This window comes from Ambystoma mexicanum, chromosome 1p (genome assembly GCF_040938575.1).
Source record: "Ambystoma mexicanum isolate Mex_15411 chromosome 1p, UKY_AmexF1_1, whole genome shotgun sequence".
Classification (NCBI taxonomy): Eukaryota; Metazoa; Chordata; class Amphibia; order Caudata; family Ambystomatidae; genus Ambystoma; species Ambystoma mexicanum.
In genome coordinates, this window is record NC_090921.1 from 81,887,569 (window position 1) to 81,906,665 (window position 19,097).

General features: G+C 47.6%; 1 protein-coding gene across 2 annotated transcripts in view; it reads left to right on the top strand.

Annotated features, from left to right (window-relative positions):
* Window positions 1-19,097, top strand: part of LOC138566375 (procollagen C-endopeptidase enhancer 1-like) — a 315,017-nt gene that overhangs the window by 211,272 nt on the left and 84,648 nt on the right. The window lies entirely within an intron of this gene.

The window sequence follows — 19,097 nt, forward strand, 5'->3', positions numbered from 1 at the left end:
TCTCGCTCGTCTCCAAATGTCGTCCGCTCTTTCTCCAAGAATAGCTACCAGTGTATCTTTTATGTCTTCTTTGGCCAGTGTATTTCCCTATATGTCCATTTCCCAGCCCCTGAAGTCAAACGAGGGAGCTTGCTTTTTAAGATATCCTTTAAGTTATCCTTATCCATCTGATGCTATGGAATATATTGCAGTCTTGCTCCCCCTTCTCTAGCATGGGGAACTGTGAGAACCCCAACCCATAATCGGATCCCATTATTTGCTTGCCTAATGCATGGTTAATCATCCCTATTCATCTTTGTGCTGGTAACAACCTTAACATACTCACATAAGGTGGAGATTATCCACTCTCACTACACGAACATCTATGGGGAAGTTTGGGATATGGTATAGTATCTGGTGTTCTTTCCTTAGGGTGTTCCAGATCTGACCATCTTACCTCTTTATCCATCTGTTGACTTTCCAGGGGGACATATGTACCCTCTCCACCTGTCTCATAACCTGACTCTCTTTCCTCTTCTGACATTGCTAGACCCCAAATAGACTGACTATCATCCTCCTCTTCTCTATCTAAATGTAATCTACTCAAAGACAATGATCTGTGTTCATCACTAAACATGTTTTCCTCCTCATCCCGTGGTTTAGGTCTCGGGGATCGGTTGCCGCTCCTTTGAGTCCCATACTCACTGTCCTGTCGTATTTGCTGATATATCTTATCAATCCTTTCTCCAATGCTTTCTGCATCATATCTTTCCTCTTCCTGTGCAACTTTAGGTGTTTCTTGACGCTTTTCTCTCATCGGGAGAACTTCACTTATCATGTCCCATCGCCCCTGTATTTCATTGCTTGTTCTATAAGAATAAGACTGGCAACAAGACATTGCTACCTTCTATTCTGTTTGATCTCTTTGTCCACTTCCCTTTGCTTTCTCGCATCACTTCTAGCACTGTTTTCTTCTTGCCTTTGTTCTTCCCTTCTCGCTTCTTGTCTTCGTTCTTCTTCTTCTCTCCTTCTCTGCAATCTATTGTCCTTCACTTTTTGTGCCTCAGCTTCCACTCTTTCTTTCTATCCTATCCCTATCTTTTATCTCTTTCTTATTAGTGTTGTACTTCCTTTGCTCTTCTGCCTGTTTTTCATCCTTTTCTTGCTCCTCTCTATATATCTGTTCCAATGGTTCCCTGCTTTTTCTTCTTTGCTCATCCTCCCTCAACCGCTTTTCTCGTTCCCTATCTTTCTTTTCTTGCTCGTCCTCATCTTCCCTTTGCCTAACCGCCTTGATGCTTTTTCCATCTAACTTGAGCAATATCTGTCCCCGCATCCATTTGTTCTTTATGAGCGTAACCTCATCAGTCCTAGCCTTTTCTCCTTTCCATCTCTTAATTTCTCTGTATATATCTGTTGATATATTCGATCTCATGCCTTTTTCTTCTTTATCTTGTGCAAACATACAGGCATCCTCCTTCCTTTTACTCCCTACTGGATTATCATCACTGCTATAAGTGGGGGGTTCATAGGTAGGGTTGATATACCCGGCTGCTGCTTTTAATTCCTTTAAAAGATACATTCATATCTCCTCTATACCACACTCTTAATTTCGAATAGAGAAAGAGGAGCCACTCCTTCTGTACTGGGTCTTCTTTCTCCTCTTGGTACTTTTTCCAAAGTTCTAAAACTGCCAGTCTTTTCTCTGATTTCTTTCCTGTGTACGCTGCATGCACATATGTGGTCATGTGTTATAATACCTCTTTTGACAATGATCCCCCTTGGGGCCATGGCATGAACATTTTATCAGCTGTGCCCTTTACTCATTCTGCACTGTACTGCATGAGCTTGGGCGCATGTCTTGCTAATGTTTTACAAAGGTGCATGAGAGGAGTATCCTCCATAATGACAAGTCGCAATTGACTGTCAATACTTACCAGATCGTTAATAAATCTCTACCTATTTCAAGCATACCGCTCAATACTATTAATTTCAAAACAATAAATATGAGCAAGCACCATCAATCACCACTCAATCCTCTTTTGCTTCAACAATCTTTCTGCCTTCTGATTGGCACCAATCATTAACTACACTTTAACTCAAAAAAACGTCACTTCCAACCATCGCAACTTATTACATCTCGAGACTTCAAACATTAAATAATACTTAAAACAACAACACAATACACATTAATACATTTTATGATCACCTTCCCTTTTCCCTATAAATATTTATAGTAAGAGGTATTCTTTCCTCACCTCCAATTTTATTACCCTGTGCAGGGTTTAAGATGTCATTTTACACAGTCCTGACTGTGCGTATTCTCTCTCTTAATATTCCAACTGGAATTGGAGAAGTCTTCTTCTATCTCCCTTGAAATAAGATTACTTAGGCGTTCGTTTATCTACACAGAATTTCCTGTTACCTAAAAATATCACAATTCCGCCCTTTTATATTGCCATTTCCCTCAGTCTATTTAAATCCGTTAATCAACTCGAGGTCTGGAACATTTGGTTCATTTTGCAGCACGTAAGCCCAGACCCAAGTACAGGGACATAGGACATGAAACTACCTCACCACCCAATTAGCCCAACATCTCTCATCACCCATGATTTCTGCCATGAAATTGTCTTTGTACTTGGCCTTGCAGAGTATTCTCATCCTGGGAATGCACAGGACTGGGGGCACTCTCTATCGTGTCTGGAACTCCAAGTTCCAAATCTTTCCATCCTTGTCTCACGTGACAAGAGACCATGATTTGGTCCATTTTGCAGCTTTTAAACACATTAAAACTTGGCATCCTTTATGTTCTTTCTTGCACCTTAACGTGAGAGAATTCATCCTCTGCACACTTGTTCTTCTTCGGAGTAGATAGCATACTTCGATTCCTAGGATCAAGACTTCTGGGCAGACAGTCTCGCCATGCAGTTTCATCAATCGATTTTTCTACTTCAACACAGCTTTTCATTCCCCTTTCATGGTTTCTGGCTTATTTATTTCATTATACCAATGTCCAGTTTCTATACAACGGCAGCTTCGCCTGCATTCTATTCACTACTCATAGTTAGCCTATATGATGACTTGATCTACCTTGCATTTCAGTGTCTGTACAGTCAGCACTTTGTTAACGTGTAATCTTCTTTTCCACTCAGATAGTCTACTCAATTCTTCATTTGTCCTCTAGGACCATACATTGTCTTCATTAATTTTCTACATCGTGCACACTTTCTTATGATGTCATCAGTTTCTTTTCTGAGTTCTTCCTCATATTCCGTCAGGGAGTTCCTCCTGTAGGTTATCATCAACTTGAGGGTACATTCGATAGGGTTGTCTCAATGGATATCATCTTCCAAATACTTGCTGGGGTATTGGCAGTACAGCTGGTGTCAGGTATGGCAGGACTCATGTCTCCAATACAAAGGAGGAAGGGGCCGGGATCTCCTGCGGGGTACAACATTATTACAACGCCAATATTTTCGGCTGAAAAAACTCAAAGAAAAATATGGGGAGGGGTGGGTAAGGGATATAAGGGATAGGGTGGTGTAGGGAATAGGGACTAGAAAATAGGTAAGTGGGAGTTTGGGGGGAACCCTCCAAATAGTAAAAAATAATTCAATTCATTTTTTCGGTAAAAAACATTCAACAAAAAACGCAGCAAAAAGAAATCTGGGGATGTAAGAACATAGAACCCTCGTAGGGATGTATACATCTGCTCCTCTACACTTTCCTTTCTTCTCAAGATGATATACCCTCAGTTCTCTCTGAAGCAATATTAATACCCAGACCACCTTATCAGAATGTTCCCTCTTAAGGCTCTTCATGAAAGTTGCCACTACCTTTTCTCCTGGGGTCTCAGCACCTCCTCTTGACTGCAACTCCCCTTTTTAGATTTTATCTTCTCCTGATTTTATTACCTCCTCTCTTAATATCACCTTGTTTTATCATTCTCTTCTCCTCCCTCATCATTACCACCTCCTCCCTGGTAGCCATATCCTCCTGTCCACTATCACCCTCTGATGTTACCACCCCCTCGTTCACCTTCTTAATTCGTATTGCCTCATTTGGCTCACTTCCACCCTTTGATGTCCCCGCTTCCTCATTGACCCTCTTAGCTCAAACAACCTTCTCCAGTTCACCATTGCTGCCACCTCTCCACTTTCTTCCATCTCTCCAGCCTTTGCTTCTTCCACCAGTTTCCACACTTCTCCAAACAGAAGGCTCTTACTCCTGCAAATCTGAGCATTTGGGGCTTGGTGCTTTTATATTGTGTTCCCTCCTCAGACTGGGTGGGATTTCTAGTGAGGGTCTGCACCTGTGACTGGTAATTGTGTGAAAGCTGTTCTTCCTAAATACACCCTGGTCACAATGTTTGACCGGGCCCATAGGTGGGTTGGCCTCTGACCCTCCCTGGTGCTACGTATACTGAGCTGGAAGTACTAGTGCTTAGCAGCTGCAAACACCGTAGGGCAGTGAAATAAAGCAGGTTTCCTGAGGCAGCAGGTAAAATAATAAGCATCAGGTTACATCAAGACATTAGGTCAATAGGATCAGGAGTACAGATCTTCAGGGAGCACAGTGGCTCCCACCACCCAGGCTACATAACTCCAACTGCCTGGAGTGGAACACTCACTCAAGCACAAAAATTCCATGCACACACAGAACATTCTCTCATGACCTCACGCCATCCATGCAGGAAGGGAGACAAGATACAACAGACCTCTGCACTGCCAGCCACCTGCTTGATCATGCAGGCCAATGAAGTGTGTGTCATTGGAGGCTTTTGCTGCTACCTTCTCTCCTCCTCCTACATCTTTGGTGACTCACACTCACTCACAGCCCTTTCCAACCTTCATCTCTCTATCTCTAACACTCTTGATGTCCTTGCCCCTGTCATGAGGATCCGTTTTAAGCCTGCATCCAAGTGCAACTCTTGGTATGATTCTGACATCACCATCCTTAAGCGCAAGTGTAGGGTGGCAGAGAGGAAGTGTAGGGCATCAAGCACATCCTCAGACAAACTGGCCTACTGCCTGTTCCAAAGGCAGTACAGACTCTCTGTCCTCTCTAAAATGAGAGCCTACACCCAAGCCTGTGTCTCTGTGGCCTCTAACAACTCGGCCAAACCTTTAAAAATCTGCAAGGAGCTGTCCAATCATGGTGAAGCCTCTACCTCTCCTGTTCCCTCCAAGTCCCTGTGCACGGCCTTGGCATCTCATTTCACCACTAAAAATCAGGACATCCTGTCCACTCTCTCTTCCTCTACCTCCTCTTCCTCTCCCTCTACTATTTCAGGCCCCTCTCTGACCGCTTCTCCTCTTCCTTTCTCCTCCTTCCCTCTGTTCACTCCCACAATGTTTCTAGACACGTCCAATCTATGAAAGACTCATCAAAACAGGTGCTCCCATGCTCCTCCAGAACCATTAAGGACCACATTGACACCCTGGCTCCAACCTTGGCCGATTTCTGCAATCACTCTTTTGCCATTGGAACCTTCCCCTCCCCCTTAAGCACTGCCTTGTGCATCCCCTTCTTACGAAGCCTTCTGTCGATCGTTCCTCTCCGGGCTACTATCGCCCGATCTCCATCACTCCTTTCCTGGGCAAACTCCTGGCAAAGCTGGTCATCTCTCAGCTTAATCTGCATACGGAATCTGTAGGTTGCCTCCATGACCACCAGTCTGACTTCAGAGCAGCCAGAAGCACAGAATCTACTCTCAGGAGTCAAGTCCTAAAAATGTAAGTGTGGGGACTCATCAACAAACGCAATGGGAAGTGACGTTGACAGAAATGGGCATATCAAGTTGAAATATGCACATTTCATTAAATTGGATTTTCATAACCACCCAAATTGAACAGGACGAATGGCATTTGTCTTTCATAAAATCAACATACACACAAAACCAATACACGATATTTTCTTCTAATAATGTTTTTGAAAACATTAAAAGGTGTGCATGTTTTACCTTTACTTGTTTGTTATGTTTGATCAGGTTATATAGAGCATTAGTGAAATGTCTGGTCTACAAACATGCCGACTGCGGTTTGATCCCCGAGGTCTGCATAATATCAAAGAAAACATCCAATGTTTCTCTTTTAGCTGGGGGTCTGAGTCCACCCTCTGAATAAAGTGGGTGGACTCCGTCCCCACGCGTGTAGCTGGGGGTACTGAGTCCACCCTCTGAATAAAGTGGGTGGACTCCCTCCCCCCGCATGTACACTCGACTTGAGCCCTGCCTACTCTTCTGAACACCCATGAAAACCTGCTCTCCAATCTTGACTCTAACCTTCCTTCTGTCCACATTCTCCTTGATCTATCCACTGCTTTCAACACGGTCAACCACGCCATCCTACTCAATCGTCTCTGTGACAACCTGGGTATCTCTGGTCAGGCACTTGCCTGATTGACCTCCTTTCTCACTGGTCAACCCTCCCAGGTCCAACTTGGGTCTTTCCTCTCTTCTATCCCTCTCTCTACTTGTGGTGTTCCCTAGGAGTCTAACCTCTCTCCCTGGCTATTTCACCACTACCTGGCACCTCTGGCCCAATGCATCTCTACCTTCTGCTCTAACTTTCAGTGTTATGCGGATGACACCCAGCTCTCCTTCAGGCTCCTCTAAGCCTCTATGGCTCCTTCTCTCTTACCTGACTGTCTGTCCGCAATTCACGAATGGTGTGCCGCCAATGATCTCTGCCCTAATGCCAGTAAGACTGAGATCCTCCTCATTGGGACTCCTGCTCTGCATTCCCGCTCTCACTCTGGCCACCCACCCTGGGCCCTCTACCTGCTCCTTCCAGTGAGGATAAGAACCTTGGGGTCATCTTTGACTCCACCCTCTCCTTCTCTCCTCACATCTCTGATGTCTCTAAGAAGTCAAACTGATCAGCTGCATCTCCTTTTAGGAACTCTTCCTTTACTCACTTTCCCCCAGAAGCTCACTGTCTCCATAGCCCTGGTCCTCTCTAGGCTGTACTACTGCAACAGTCTCTTTCTAAATCAGCCTGCCTCTACTCTTCGCCCTCTACAACTCATCCAGAATAGGACTGCGAGACTTGTCCTTGGCCTCAGGCCCTGGGATTGTATCTCTCCAGCTCTGAAATCTCTCCACTGGCTCCCTGTGGCTGTGAGGATCAAGTTCAAGACCCTCTGCATTGTCCACAAAGCTTTCTGGGGCCAGGGAGCACACTGCATTCAACTTTCTCTTCCTAAGCATCTTCCTTCTCAAGCCCTCCGCTCATCCACCTCCAACTCTCTGAGTGTCAGCCTCTTCTCCAGGCAGAGAGTGGGGGTAGATCTCTTTCCTCGTCTGGGGCCTCCCTCTGGAAAGGCCTCCTTGCCTCTCTCAAACTTGAGCACGACCACCTAAGATCCCGAATGCAACTCAAGACCTTCTTTCTGCTTCCACTTTCTCTCTCCCTCTCCCTTGCTGATGTCCCTGTCTGCTATGCATACTGGTTACCTGGCCAGCCACTGAACAAACAGGACTAGACTCCTGCATGACCGGTTGCCCTTGCACTCTGGGCCTCCCATCCACTTATGGGACTGAATCTATAACCCTACAGTCCCCTGATTCACTGCACTTCGAGCCATCTCTCGGCTGCACTTATTAGTTACTTTGTACTTTCCCCTCGCCCCTACACTCCTGGCACTTCCCCCCTTCACGCCCCCGCACTTGCACGAACTGAATGACAGAAGGCCTAGTAAGATTGTTGTTTTGTCCTCCTGTCCTCCCTTCCATGTCTTGTCGCACCTACAAGCACAATATAAATGGCTTATCATAACATATCATACCATATCCCTTCCTTCAACACACCACACAGGTACACAACCACACAGGAGGGAACAAGACACAACAGACCTCCCTTCCTTCAGCAGACAACGAAGAAGCGCATGCTCACACGGGAAGGACAAACACCACTGAACCAACTTCACCACACAGCCAGGAAGAAAAAACATCACACAACCACCTTCACGACACAACCAGGAAGAACAAACACCACACACCACCACCTTCACCACACAGCTACTTCCATGTACAATCACTTGTGGGTTAAGAAGATGCAATAGTCCCAACCATGCATAACTAACACTCAGCAGGCCGCACCACAACTTTATACTCACAACACTGAAAAATGCACATTCCACCATATTCCCACCATTGCCACTGGTGGGCCGCAAGCCTGCCACATTTGAGTACAAACCTACCCCTCTTTGGGCTGGCACGCAAGCCTCCTGGAGCCAAGCAAAATACTAACTAACATTTGAGGAAAACCCATCTCAAGCAGATCAAGTCCATGCACAGGAGTCCCAACACCGAAAGCCTAACCTTCACCCTGCACACCAAGGCATCGCACACACTAAACCACACACACACACACACACACCCATCACACACACAACTAGCAGCACTGTGGGCAAAAGATTCCACGGAAAAGTACACAATCTTTCCATTTGCCTCCAGCTTCTCGTGCTTCTCTTCCATGGGCCTATTCACTCCAGAAGTCAATCACATGCCAATTACCCTTTACTATATATATATTTGTGTACGGCTCAGACTGCCACTACACATGTCGCAGTGCCACAGAGTAGTGTAAGGGTAATGACCACTGTACTTATGGGCTTTACCAGCCAGCTTTGGCCTTTTACCGCTGGCACCTCTCGACACTTTCAAGCCCCAGGATTCAGAAAAAACACTTGCAAAGATGGCTGCACATTGGCCGATTCCCCTCCAGATTCCTCTCTAGATTCCCCTCTAGATTCCCCTCTAGCTAGCTTGGACAAAATCAAGGATCACCAGAATTGAGGATTAGGAATATTGGGGGCTGAGCTCTCCTCGCCAGAAAATAGCCCATTCATCTATGCCAGTGTTGCCAAATTCATCCATAATGTTGGTGACAACATTAACCATTTTCAAGCTGTGGTTTATCACTATTACAGTTCAGTCTCCCTCTCCCCCTTCCACCTCTTCTAGAATGCCATGCCTCTTGCACCCATCTACCTCCTGCTTCCGCCACCTTCTCCAGCCACCGCTAATTCCCATGTACTTTTCATCTCTCTTCCAACCCCTTCTGCCCCTCAGACCTCTCCTTTTCTCTCTGCAACCACACACCTCGCTCCACTTTATCCTTTCTCACTGCTCTACATCTCACCCTCCACCCTCACACCATAACCCAACACTAACACACCAAATCTATAGCTAGGCCTTACTGGCCTTCTCCCATCTTCCACAAAACCTCCACACCCTACCTCATCACCTAACCAAATTCCCACTTTTTCCATTTCCCTCCCTCACCACTCCACAGCACCCCTTTGCAACCTCCCAACCAAGTTCTAGCTTTCCCACAAGCGCACTCCCCACATCACAACCCCCTTGCTCAGCCATTGCTACACCGCCTTCCCTCATGCTGCCTCTACACCATCATCTCTTATCAGTCTACCACTATATGACCACCCTTCATACCTCTACTTTTCATACACGCTTACCCATCCCATATCATCCTCCATGTCACAGTCCATGGCACCTTCCACACCATTATCGGCCAGCGCAGCATCATCACCCACATCACTGTAATCCTCCACATCACATACAACATTCACAAAACATGGCCCAGCAGGATATGGGTAGGGCCTTCATGCAGCCTCACCCCATAGAATGATTTCACAGATCATCTTTCACACACGCTTAGGCCATGACAGGTAGTAATCACACAGCTGGTCCTGATCAAAAAGGGCTTTTAGCCACGTGTTGACAGTGATCACTCCATGGGACAAGTAAGATCAGGGGAGAAGGTTTGTTGCCAGCACCATCAGTGAAACAGGACCAGAGCACAAGGAGCCCTTTGGGAAACAAGACGGCTGAACTTAATTGGCCATTCAAGAATGGGTAGTGGAGGACTGTTAGGCCCACTTACCTGGGGGGCGGCGAGACGCTGCCGGTCTTGGCGGGTTTATCCGAGGTTTCGGCTCGTAGGGAGAGGAACCTCCCGACGTCCGAAACCTCGGATTGTTTTCGGCGCACGCATGCGCCGCAATACGCGGAGGCCGGCGGCTTGCGTCCCAAGCCTCGTTGTCGCTCCTGGCCAGGGCGGCTGCGCATGCGTGGTCCAGCCTGCGCTTCAGGCCTCGGCTTCATGCCGAGGGCTGTAAATAGCGGCTAGTCAGAGAACGAATTGCGTCTTAACGCGGTTCGTTCCTGACCAGCCGTAGCAGCGCCAGCTTCCAGTTTTCCTTCCTCACCTGCTTCTCCCTTCCCTGCCGGATTCCCAGGTTCTTTGGTTCCAATCCTGCCTGCCTTGCCTGGTTCCAGTCTTCTCTGCCGGATCTCTAGCGCTACTCTTCCTTGGATCCCTTGTGGGGTCCCTCCCTGTGCTGTCTGAGCTGGAATCAGCCAGCCTTATGCCACCTTGGTTGGTCTCTGACCTTTTGCCTCGCCTTTTGGCTTCTCCCTCCTGTTCCCCTTGGTTTCTCAAGTAGCCTGCTCCTCCCTATCTCCAGACTCCTGATCACCACGCTTCTGGTTCTCCCTTCGCCCATCTCGCTGTGGTGTCCAGACTCTGCAAGTGGAGTTGCTACTATTGTATACCTTCAGCAGTGACACTTCCACCAGCCTGGCCTCCCCAGTTCGGACGCCTTCCAGTAATCCTGCCTCCACAGGTGCTGCCCGATCCCGGGACACACACCTTAACAGATTAAGACGCCTACCTATCTGTACTGATCCAGGGATGGATGACATGGAGGATTTAAGGAGTGAGATCAGAGCTTAACGTGCCGAGATGTCGGCACTTCATCAGGAGAATTTGGCACTAAGACAGATGGTGGCTCAAGGGACCAGTGCTAATATTTCACCTGAGACAGTGATGGCACAGACCAGTCCAGTGAAATTCGACGGAGATCCATAAGAGTGGCTGAATTTTGCAATCATTGCCGAATCCATTTCTTGTGTTGTCCAACCCATTTCAATCAGGATAAGGCCAAGATTGGATATATTTTGGGCAATTTGGTTGGCAATGCGTTGGCCTGGGCTACGCCCCTTGTGGTAGCCAAGAGTCCAATATTGGAGGACTTTGTAGCCTTTGCAAAGGCCTTTTTGGAAGTTTTCCAGTCACCAAACCTAGCAGCTACAGCTCAGAACCAACTAATGGACTTAAAACAAGGCTCCAGTGACATTATTGCTTATATCAGTCGTTTTCGCCAGTTGGCCACGGATTCCCAATGGCCGGAGGTAACTCAGAAGACGCTCTTTCGTAGGGGACTAAGGGAGGAATACAAGGTCGAGTTGTTACATATACCAGAACCAGAGACCTTGCAGGCTCTTCAAGAACAAGTCCTACGTATCGATCATCGATTGACTGAGAGACGGAACGAGAGGCGTAGATCTGAAAAGACGCTATCCAGAGTCCTGTCAGAAATTCCGAAAGTCTCAAGCTCACAAGAATCAGCACCTGAACCCATGCAATTGGGAGCCCTAAGAGGTCCTCTGTCAGACGCCGAAAGGAAAAGAAGGAGAGATCTCAGGTTGTGCCTGTACTGTGGGGCCTCCGGGCATTACCTCTCTACGTGCCCTCAACGCCCTCTCCGTAAGTCGGAAAACTAAACGGCCTGTCATATGTAGGGAAGGCAACGACAGGCCCTTCTTCCTTAATTTCAGTCCTTCCAGATGACCACCGGGAAAGACAGCCAATGCAGCCAGTGGTACTCATGGCCTTGAGAATCAAGGTTACGTGGGCAAGAAACGAACCTGTAGAGGTTCTTGGTCTGTTGGATTGTGGAGCTTCTGGTAACTATATTGATGCTGACTTTGTAGCCAAGAATGGGATCACTTTGCTGCAGAAGAGATGTGCTTCCAGGGTAGAAGTTATTGATGGCACTCCTCTGTCTTCTGGACCGGTTCATCAGCATACAGGAACATTACAACTACAAATAGAGGAGCATCAGGAACTGATCTCTTTTGATGTCATCAAGACACCTTCGTACCCAATTATCCTGGGCTTACCTTGGTTGTTGCATCACAATCCTAACATCAACTGGGAGACCAGGACTCTAGAGTTTGTTCAGCTCGTTGCAAGCAAGAATGCTTAGGCATCTACCATCCGGCAATGAAGACCACGACCTCAACCCAGACGGATGTATGTAGTAGAACAAGCCTTTACTCGGTCTCTACAATACCGTCAGAATACATTGAATTCCAGGAGGTTTTTTCTCATCCAAAGGATATCCCGTTGCCTCCGCACAGAAGCTTTGATTGTTCTATAGATCTTCTTCCAGACACCACTATACCACATGGCAAGGTCTACTCCCTAACAGCACAAGAAAAGGAAGTACTACAGGAATATCTACTGGATTGCCTACAAAAGGGTTACATCATACCCTCCACCTCTCCTGCGGGATTTCCTTTATTTTTTGAAGGAGGGGACCCTTCGGCCATGCATCGATTATCGCCAATTAAATGATATCACCAAGAAAGACTGGTATCCACTCCTCTTAATACGAACCATTATGGAGTCACTACATGAAGCCCGGGTGTTCACCAAGCTAGACCTCCGAGGAGCTTATCACCTAGTGTGCATAAGATCTCGTGATGAGTGGAAGACCGCATTTAAGACTCCAATGGGGCATTATGAGTACTGCGTGATGCCCTTTGGCTTGTGCAACACTCCTTCAGTTTTTCAACGTCTTATGGATCACATATTTGCTGATTTAATCGGAGTATCAGTTTGGGTTTACTTGGATGATATCCTTGTGTATTCCAAGGACCGCAAGGAACACATAGTTCAGGTTAAAGAGGTTCTAAAGAGGCTACAGCAGAATCACTTATACGTCAAGCCAGAAAAGTGCCATTTCCATCAAGATCAAGTGGAGTTCCTGGGATATGTCATCAGTGCTACAGGTATACATATGGATCCTGCTAAAGTCTGTGCTATACTAGAGTGGAAGCCTCCCAGAGATCGGCGATCACTTCAGCGCTTCCTTGGATTCGTACATTTTTATCATCGATTCATACCATCATTTTCCAAATGGGCAGCTCCTCTTTCTAACCTGACCAGTGTTAAGAGGACCTTTGTGTGGGGACCGGAGGCCGCTGCTTCCTTTCTGCGGTTAAAAGAAGCCTTCAGCACCTCTCCCATTCTTCAACACCCACGGGAGGACATACCCTTTATTGTGGAAGCGGATGCATCGGACTATGCTGTGGGGGCTGTATTGTTACAACTGGATCCAGATTTGGAGACTGAATTTCCTTTAGCATACTATTCCCGAAAACTCACCGCCAGTGAACGGAACTATCCTATCATCGAGAAGGAGCTCCTAGCCATTAAGACTGCTTTCGAAGAATGGCGCCACCATCTATTAGGAGGCCGTTTCCCAGTGGAAGTGCGCACGGACCACCGAAACGTACAGTGTCTACGTTCCTTACAATGTAGAACATCACGCCAGGCTCGGTGGGCCTTCTTTTCACATTTCGATTTCCATATCACTTATATATCCAACAATAAGAATGTCAAAGTCGATGCTTTATCTCGCTCTCTGGAAGACAATATTGCACAGGAAAACAAGGGAGAACCTGTGCTAGCCCCGAAACATTTTCTCCTAGCCCTAGTACCTTACCTACAGAGAGTTGCCCAGGAGACGGCAGTGGACCCAAAACTTACTACCTTATTGAAGATTCCTCAAATAAGTGAAAAAGATGGCCTTCTGCTCTTTCGGAAAAGATTGTACTTACCAACTGAAGATCTCCATAGGGCCGTATTGCAGGGACTACATGATTCCAAAGTAGGAGGACATCGTGGGATTCGAGCTACACAGGAGGTGATTGCCCGTCAATTTTGGTGGCCTGGCTGGGCTACCCAAGTCAAGCAATATGTGGAGTCCTGTCCGATTTGTGCCCAGGCTAAGACTCAAAGACAGAGACCTGTAGGCCTATTGCATCCTATTGAAATTCCATCTTACCCTTGGCACACATTAGCCACTGACTTTATAGTTGATCTTCCATGTTCTGAGGGCCAGACCTGCATCATGGTAGTAGTAGACTGCTTTACTAAGATGGCCCACTTCATTCCTTTCCCGAAGATAACCACAGCTGCTCAGATGGCCCAGTCCTTTTTACAGAACATTTACCGTCTACACGGCTTGCCAGAGAAGATAATATAGGATAGGGGCTCTCAATTCGTTTCTGCCTTTTGGGGTCAACTCTGCCGACATTTGAGTATACATAGAGCCCTTAGCTCTGGTCATCACCTACAGACTAACGGGCAGAGGGAGAGGACCAATCAGACTTTGGAGCAGTATTTACGCTGTTTCACTAATGCTTCCCAGTCCAATTGGATGTCTCATCTAGCCCCGGCTGAAGTAGCTTACAATAACTCTGTGCACTCAGCTTCCGGGTTTAGTCCCTTCTTCTGTTCCTCTGGCTTACACCCCAAGTTACTACCTCTCCCTCCCGTACAACCCAGTTCGATTCCTTCGGCTGATCAGTTGATAGCCAATGTACAAGGATGTCATCGCCAGGCGACAAGTTCCTTGACTATGGCGCAGGCTAGTATGAGAAAGCCTGCTGACAAGCGTCAGAGTCTTGGTCCGGTTTTTCAAGTAGGAGACTTGGTTTGGTTATCTTCCAGAAATCTTCCTGCCCGAAATCTTCCACTGAAATTGGCCCCTAGATTCCATGGTCTTTTCCGTATAATTAAGCGAGTGTCTCCGGTAGCCTTTAGACTAGCTTTACCTACCTCATGGCGTGTTCACCCAGTCTTTCATGTTTCCCTGCTGAAACCCTGTTGTCCCGACTCCTATGGTCGTTCCCATCCTCGACCCGCAGCCATTGATGTTCAGGGTACACCAGAATTTGAGGTCCAGGAGATTTGTGATTCCCGTTTTTATAGGGGAAAATTACAATATTTAGTGGACTGGAAAGGCTACCCCCCCTGTGATCGCACCTGGGAACCGGTTGTCAATGTTCATGCACCTCGTCTGGTCTGGGAGTTCTATCTCGCTCATCCCTGGAAGCCTGGTGCTCCTGGTCTTTCTGCGGGGGGTCATGGTGTTAGGCCACTTACGTGGGGGGGTGGCGAGACGCTGCCGGTCTTGGCGGGTTTATCCGAGGTTTCAGCTCATAGGGAGAGGAACCTCCCGACATCCAAAACCTCGGATTGTTTTCGGCACGCGCATGCGCCGCAATACGCGGAGGCCGGCGGCTTGCGTCCCAAGCCTCGTTGTCGCTCCTGGCCAGGGCGGCTGCGCATGCGCAGTCCAGCCTGCGCTTCAGGCCTCGGCTTCATGCCGAGGGCCGTAAATAGCGGCTAGTCAGAAAACGAATCGCATCTTAACGCGGTCCGTTCCTGACCAGCCTTAGCAGCGCCAGCTTCCAGTTTGCCTTCCTCACCTGCTTCTCCCTTCCCTGCTGGATTCCCAGGTTCTCTGGTTCCAATCCTGCCTGCCTTGCCTGGTTCCAGTCTTCTCTGCCGGATCTCTAGCGCTACTCTTCCTTGGATCCCTTGTGGGGCCCCTCCATGTGCTGTCTGAGCTGGAATCAGCCAGCCTTAAGCCACCTTGGTTGGTCTCTGACCTTTTGCCTCGCCTTTTGGCTTCTCCCTCCTGTTCCCCTTGGTTTCTCAAGTTGCCTGCTCCTCCCTATCTCCAGACTCCTGATCACCACGCTTCTGGTTCTCCCTTCGCCCATCTCGCTGTGGTGTCCAGACTCTGCAAGTGGAGTTGCTACTATTGTGTACCTTCAGCCAGTGACACTTCCACCAGCCTGGCCTCCCCAGTTCGGACGCCTTCCAGGAATCCTGCCTCCACAGGTGCTGCCCGATCCCGGACACACACCTTAACAAGGACATGGCTTCGTTATCACAACTGGAGGCAGTCCTAAAAGAAAATAGAGGCTGTTCGATGGTCAACGCCATATCATGGGCGCACCTGAGCATGGTGCAAGATTTAGTCAACAGTTGAGGATAGGTTTAAAAGGCAGGACAGAGGTTAGTGCGTAGGATATGAGCACTTAATTCCATCATTGTAGGTTTCATTATCTTCAGCTGTTGCCAGTCTATGTGGACCCACCTTTGGACACTGCATATGTGAACGGAAATACTCTTCATAGCTTGTGGTAGAACATTTCAAACATCTCAATTAATACATGTCAATGCACCATGACTGTGGGCATATGTATGAATACGTCTACCCTGTGACAAAGGGCCTCATTAGGAGTGTGGCGGCCGCAGAATGAACGGTGCCGGTAAGGGACCAGCACCGTTCAATCCGGGCCGCCACATTACAAGGTCTGCAGCGGGTCCCGCTCTGGATGCCTGGACAGACCAGACGTGCAGAGCGGGACCCTCTAGCAGTTCACGATGCTAACAACGGGCCCATCATTAACAGGCCTGTTGTTAGCCTCCTCCCCATTCCTATTGAGCCCTATGGGGGCTCAAATGGGAATGGGGATGTACCGCGTCCGGGTCCCGCGAAAGTGAATTATCGGGCCCTCCAAGTTCGGAATTGCCTGGTAAATCCCCTTTTGCGGGACCCGGACCGAATTTGAGGCCCAAAGTCTCCTACCTGGGAAATGTAGATGTGAGGGTCATGGGTGCTGCCACATACTATGGGTAACGCTGGACCCACAGGGTGCAGACTAGAAACCATTGGACCATCCGACCTTACCCCAAGCCTAAGGCAGGCAAATATCATAAGTGATGTATTATTCCTGACAGTACCCGTTTATGGAGTGTTACCAAGGTAGTTAGAGGTTGCCACCCTATGGCGTTGCCACCCTATGGCCTTGCCACCTATAGGACCCTGTATGGCAGGTAAAGGAGGGAATGAGTTGCACAGAACGGCCACTCTAATGTAGAGGTAGAGTCAAGTACCCCCACCAAAATCTCTGCCCCCATGCTGCCTATATGTTGGGAGCCAGAAATTGCAACACATGTAGTACCAGTAAGGGTTCCTGTACCGCAGAAAAATCATGGAAACAAGGTATCCATTAAGAAAACCTTATATGCATTCACGAAGATATAATGGCCTTTCGGACAAAGTTCCAGAAGAAGTGTGAAAATGAGTGAAAGAGAAGACTGGTGACGTCATGCAGAGCAGATGATGACGCACCTGGAAAAGATGCACGAGGCAGAAGTACACAGACGTTCTATAAACTCTGAAGAGGAGATGGTAAAGATGAGCAACTTTTCGCGCTCGATATGAAGATGCTCATGCTAGAGAAACACTGAAGAATATGGAAATCAGTTTGCACTTGTACAGACGCAGTAATGCAAGTAGACAAAGTAATCTTAAGGCTTGCTACGTAGTGGATCGTTTTGCTGTGATGCGCCAATGTATAATACATAGGAATGTATAGAACCTGGATATTCCACAGTGCACTTTAAGCAAGGCTGAAACCCCGTGATTGGAAAGAGTTTTCAGTGTGGCGCAGTTGGAAAATTACTGATGGCAAGAGAGAAATTAAAGAAAGGCTTGGCTGGCCCAGCACCAAGAAGACAAGGCCACCGTGAGCCTGGGGTGTCCATCCATTAGTTACATGAACGTGAGAAAGAAAGAAACTTCTGGTTGAAATGGAATGGAAAAACACTGAGGCGTCAAGAGTTCACCATTTAATATAATTAAATGCTGTAAAGCAATGCGGTCCCCTAGTCACATGGTCAGATCAAAATAGACATTGGGTCCAGCTACACTAAAACCAAGAAGATACTCCGTTTATTTGTGAGGCACAGAGATCCTCTACAAGGCCAAGTTCAAAGCCTAATTAACTGGCAGACCGCAAGAGTTATGATAGATGTGGGGCTAATTGGAAGGGGAGGCATGATAATGTTGAGCCTTCCATGCACCTGGTATGGTAGCCTGCGTAATGCTAGCGTGTGCTAGCATGTGGAATATTCCAGAAGGGTACAAAGGTGCCAGACCAATGGTAGAGGGCCATGTATCAAACAGCCCTATAGTTTGTATAACCAACAAAGTTTCGAGTATTAGAGTGCCACGAAAGATGATTTGCACTTGGGATGGGCTTAGTTACCCACCTGACAATAGAAACCCAATCACTTTCCCTGTCAGTATGGAACGTAAACTTAGATGTTTCCTGTAATCCTATAACATCCCCAAGTACGTTTTTGTAGTTTGCCACATAGTGTGACGTCACTTATGATGAGTTTTGATTATAAAAGTTGTGTTTTTTAATGAGATGCGCTGAGAGAAATTGAGCGAACGCCCGTTGATGTCCGTTGTAACTTCCTGTTTTAGACAATTGCAAATAAAACAGCATCGAGTTTTGCCAACTTGCTGAGTCGGTTTGATTATTGATGTTTGAGTAACTTCTGCATCCGCATTCATCTCAAAGTATTGCTACCTCGTCTTAAAGGGTCCTAGGTCACTGGGTTCACTCACATTGTTATGCGGGGGGGGGTGCCTGTGTTTGAGTTGACAGAATGCCAGCCAGCTTGTGGGAGAGTGAGCTTCAATGGTCCGATCGGCAACGCCCAGAATGCGTAATAGAAATCCAAATTGGTGACTGAGCCTGAAATAGGCTTGATCCGTAGAGCTGAACGCTGACACAGCAGTAAGCCAGAGCCGCGAGAAAGTATCATGGAGCTGTCCAAACCCCCAAAAGGGCTTCCCCAAAGGGAAGGGCCAGGTCCAGATAAAATGGGCGATCGGTTGATGAGTGGTATGACTGAGAGGAGTTGCCAAGCGTATACAGGATGGTGGTGAGGGTGGAGAAGGATGGTGGAAAAGGTGGAGGGAGGTCTGGAGTACTGTACATTAGGCAGAGAGCGATAACGTGGAAGAGGTGGAGAGAGATACTGGAAAGGTATTGGTGAGGAGGTAGAGAGAGCTGTTGGAGAGAAGGTGACACTAGAAAGTGGACAGAAGGAGAAGAGAGACATTGGAAAGGTGTGGGGAGCAGAGTGGAGATCTGGCAGAGAAAATATCAGGCAGGAGGGGAGATGAGAGACGATAAACGGGGGTGCTGGGAGGAGAAGGGATATCCAGGAGATGGTGATAACGCACAGCAAGCAGGGGAGTGGAAGGGGAGAGAAGGAGGGAGATAAAGGAGGTTAGAAGAGTAGACACTGGAAATAGTGAGAAAGGGAAGATCTCGAAGGAAGCAGAGGTGTAGAAAAGGTGAA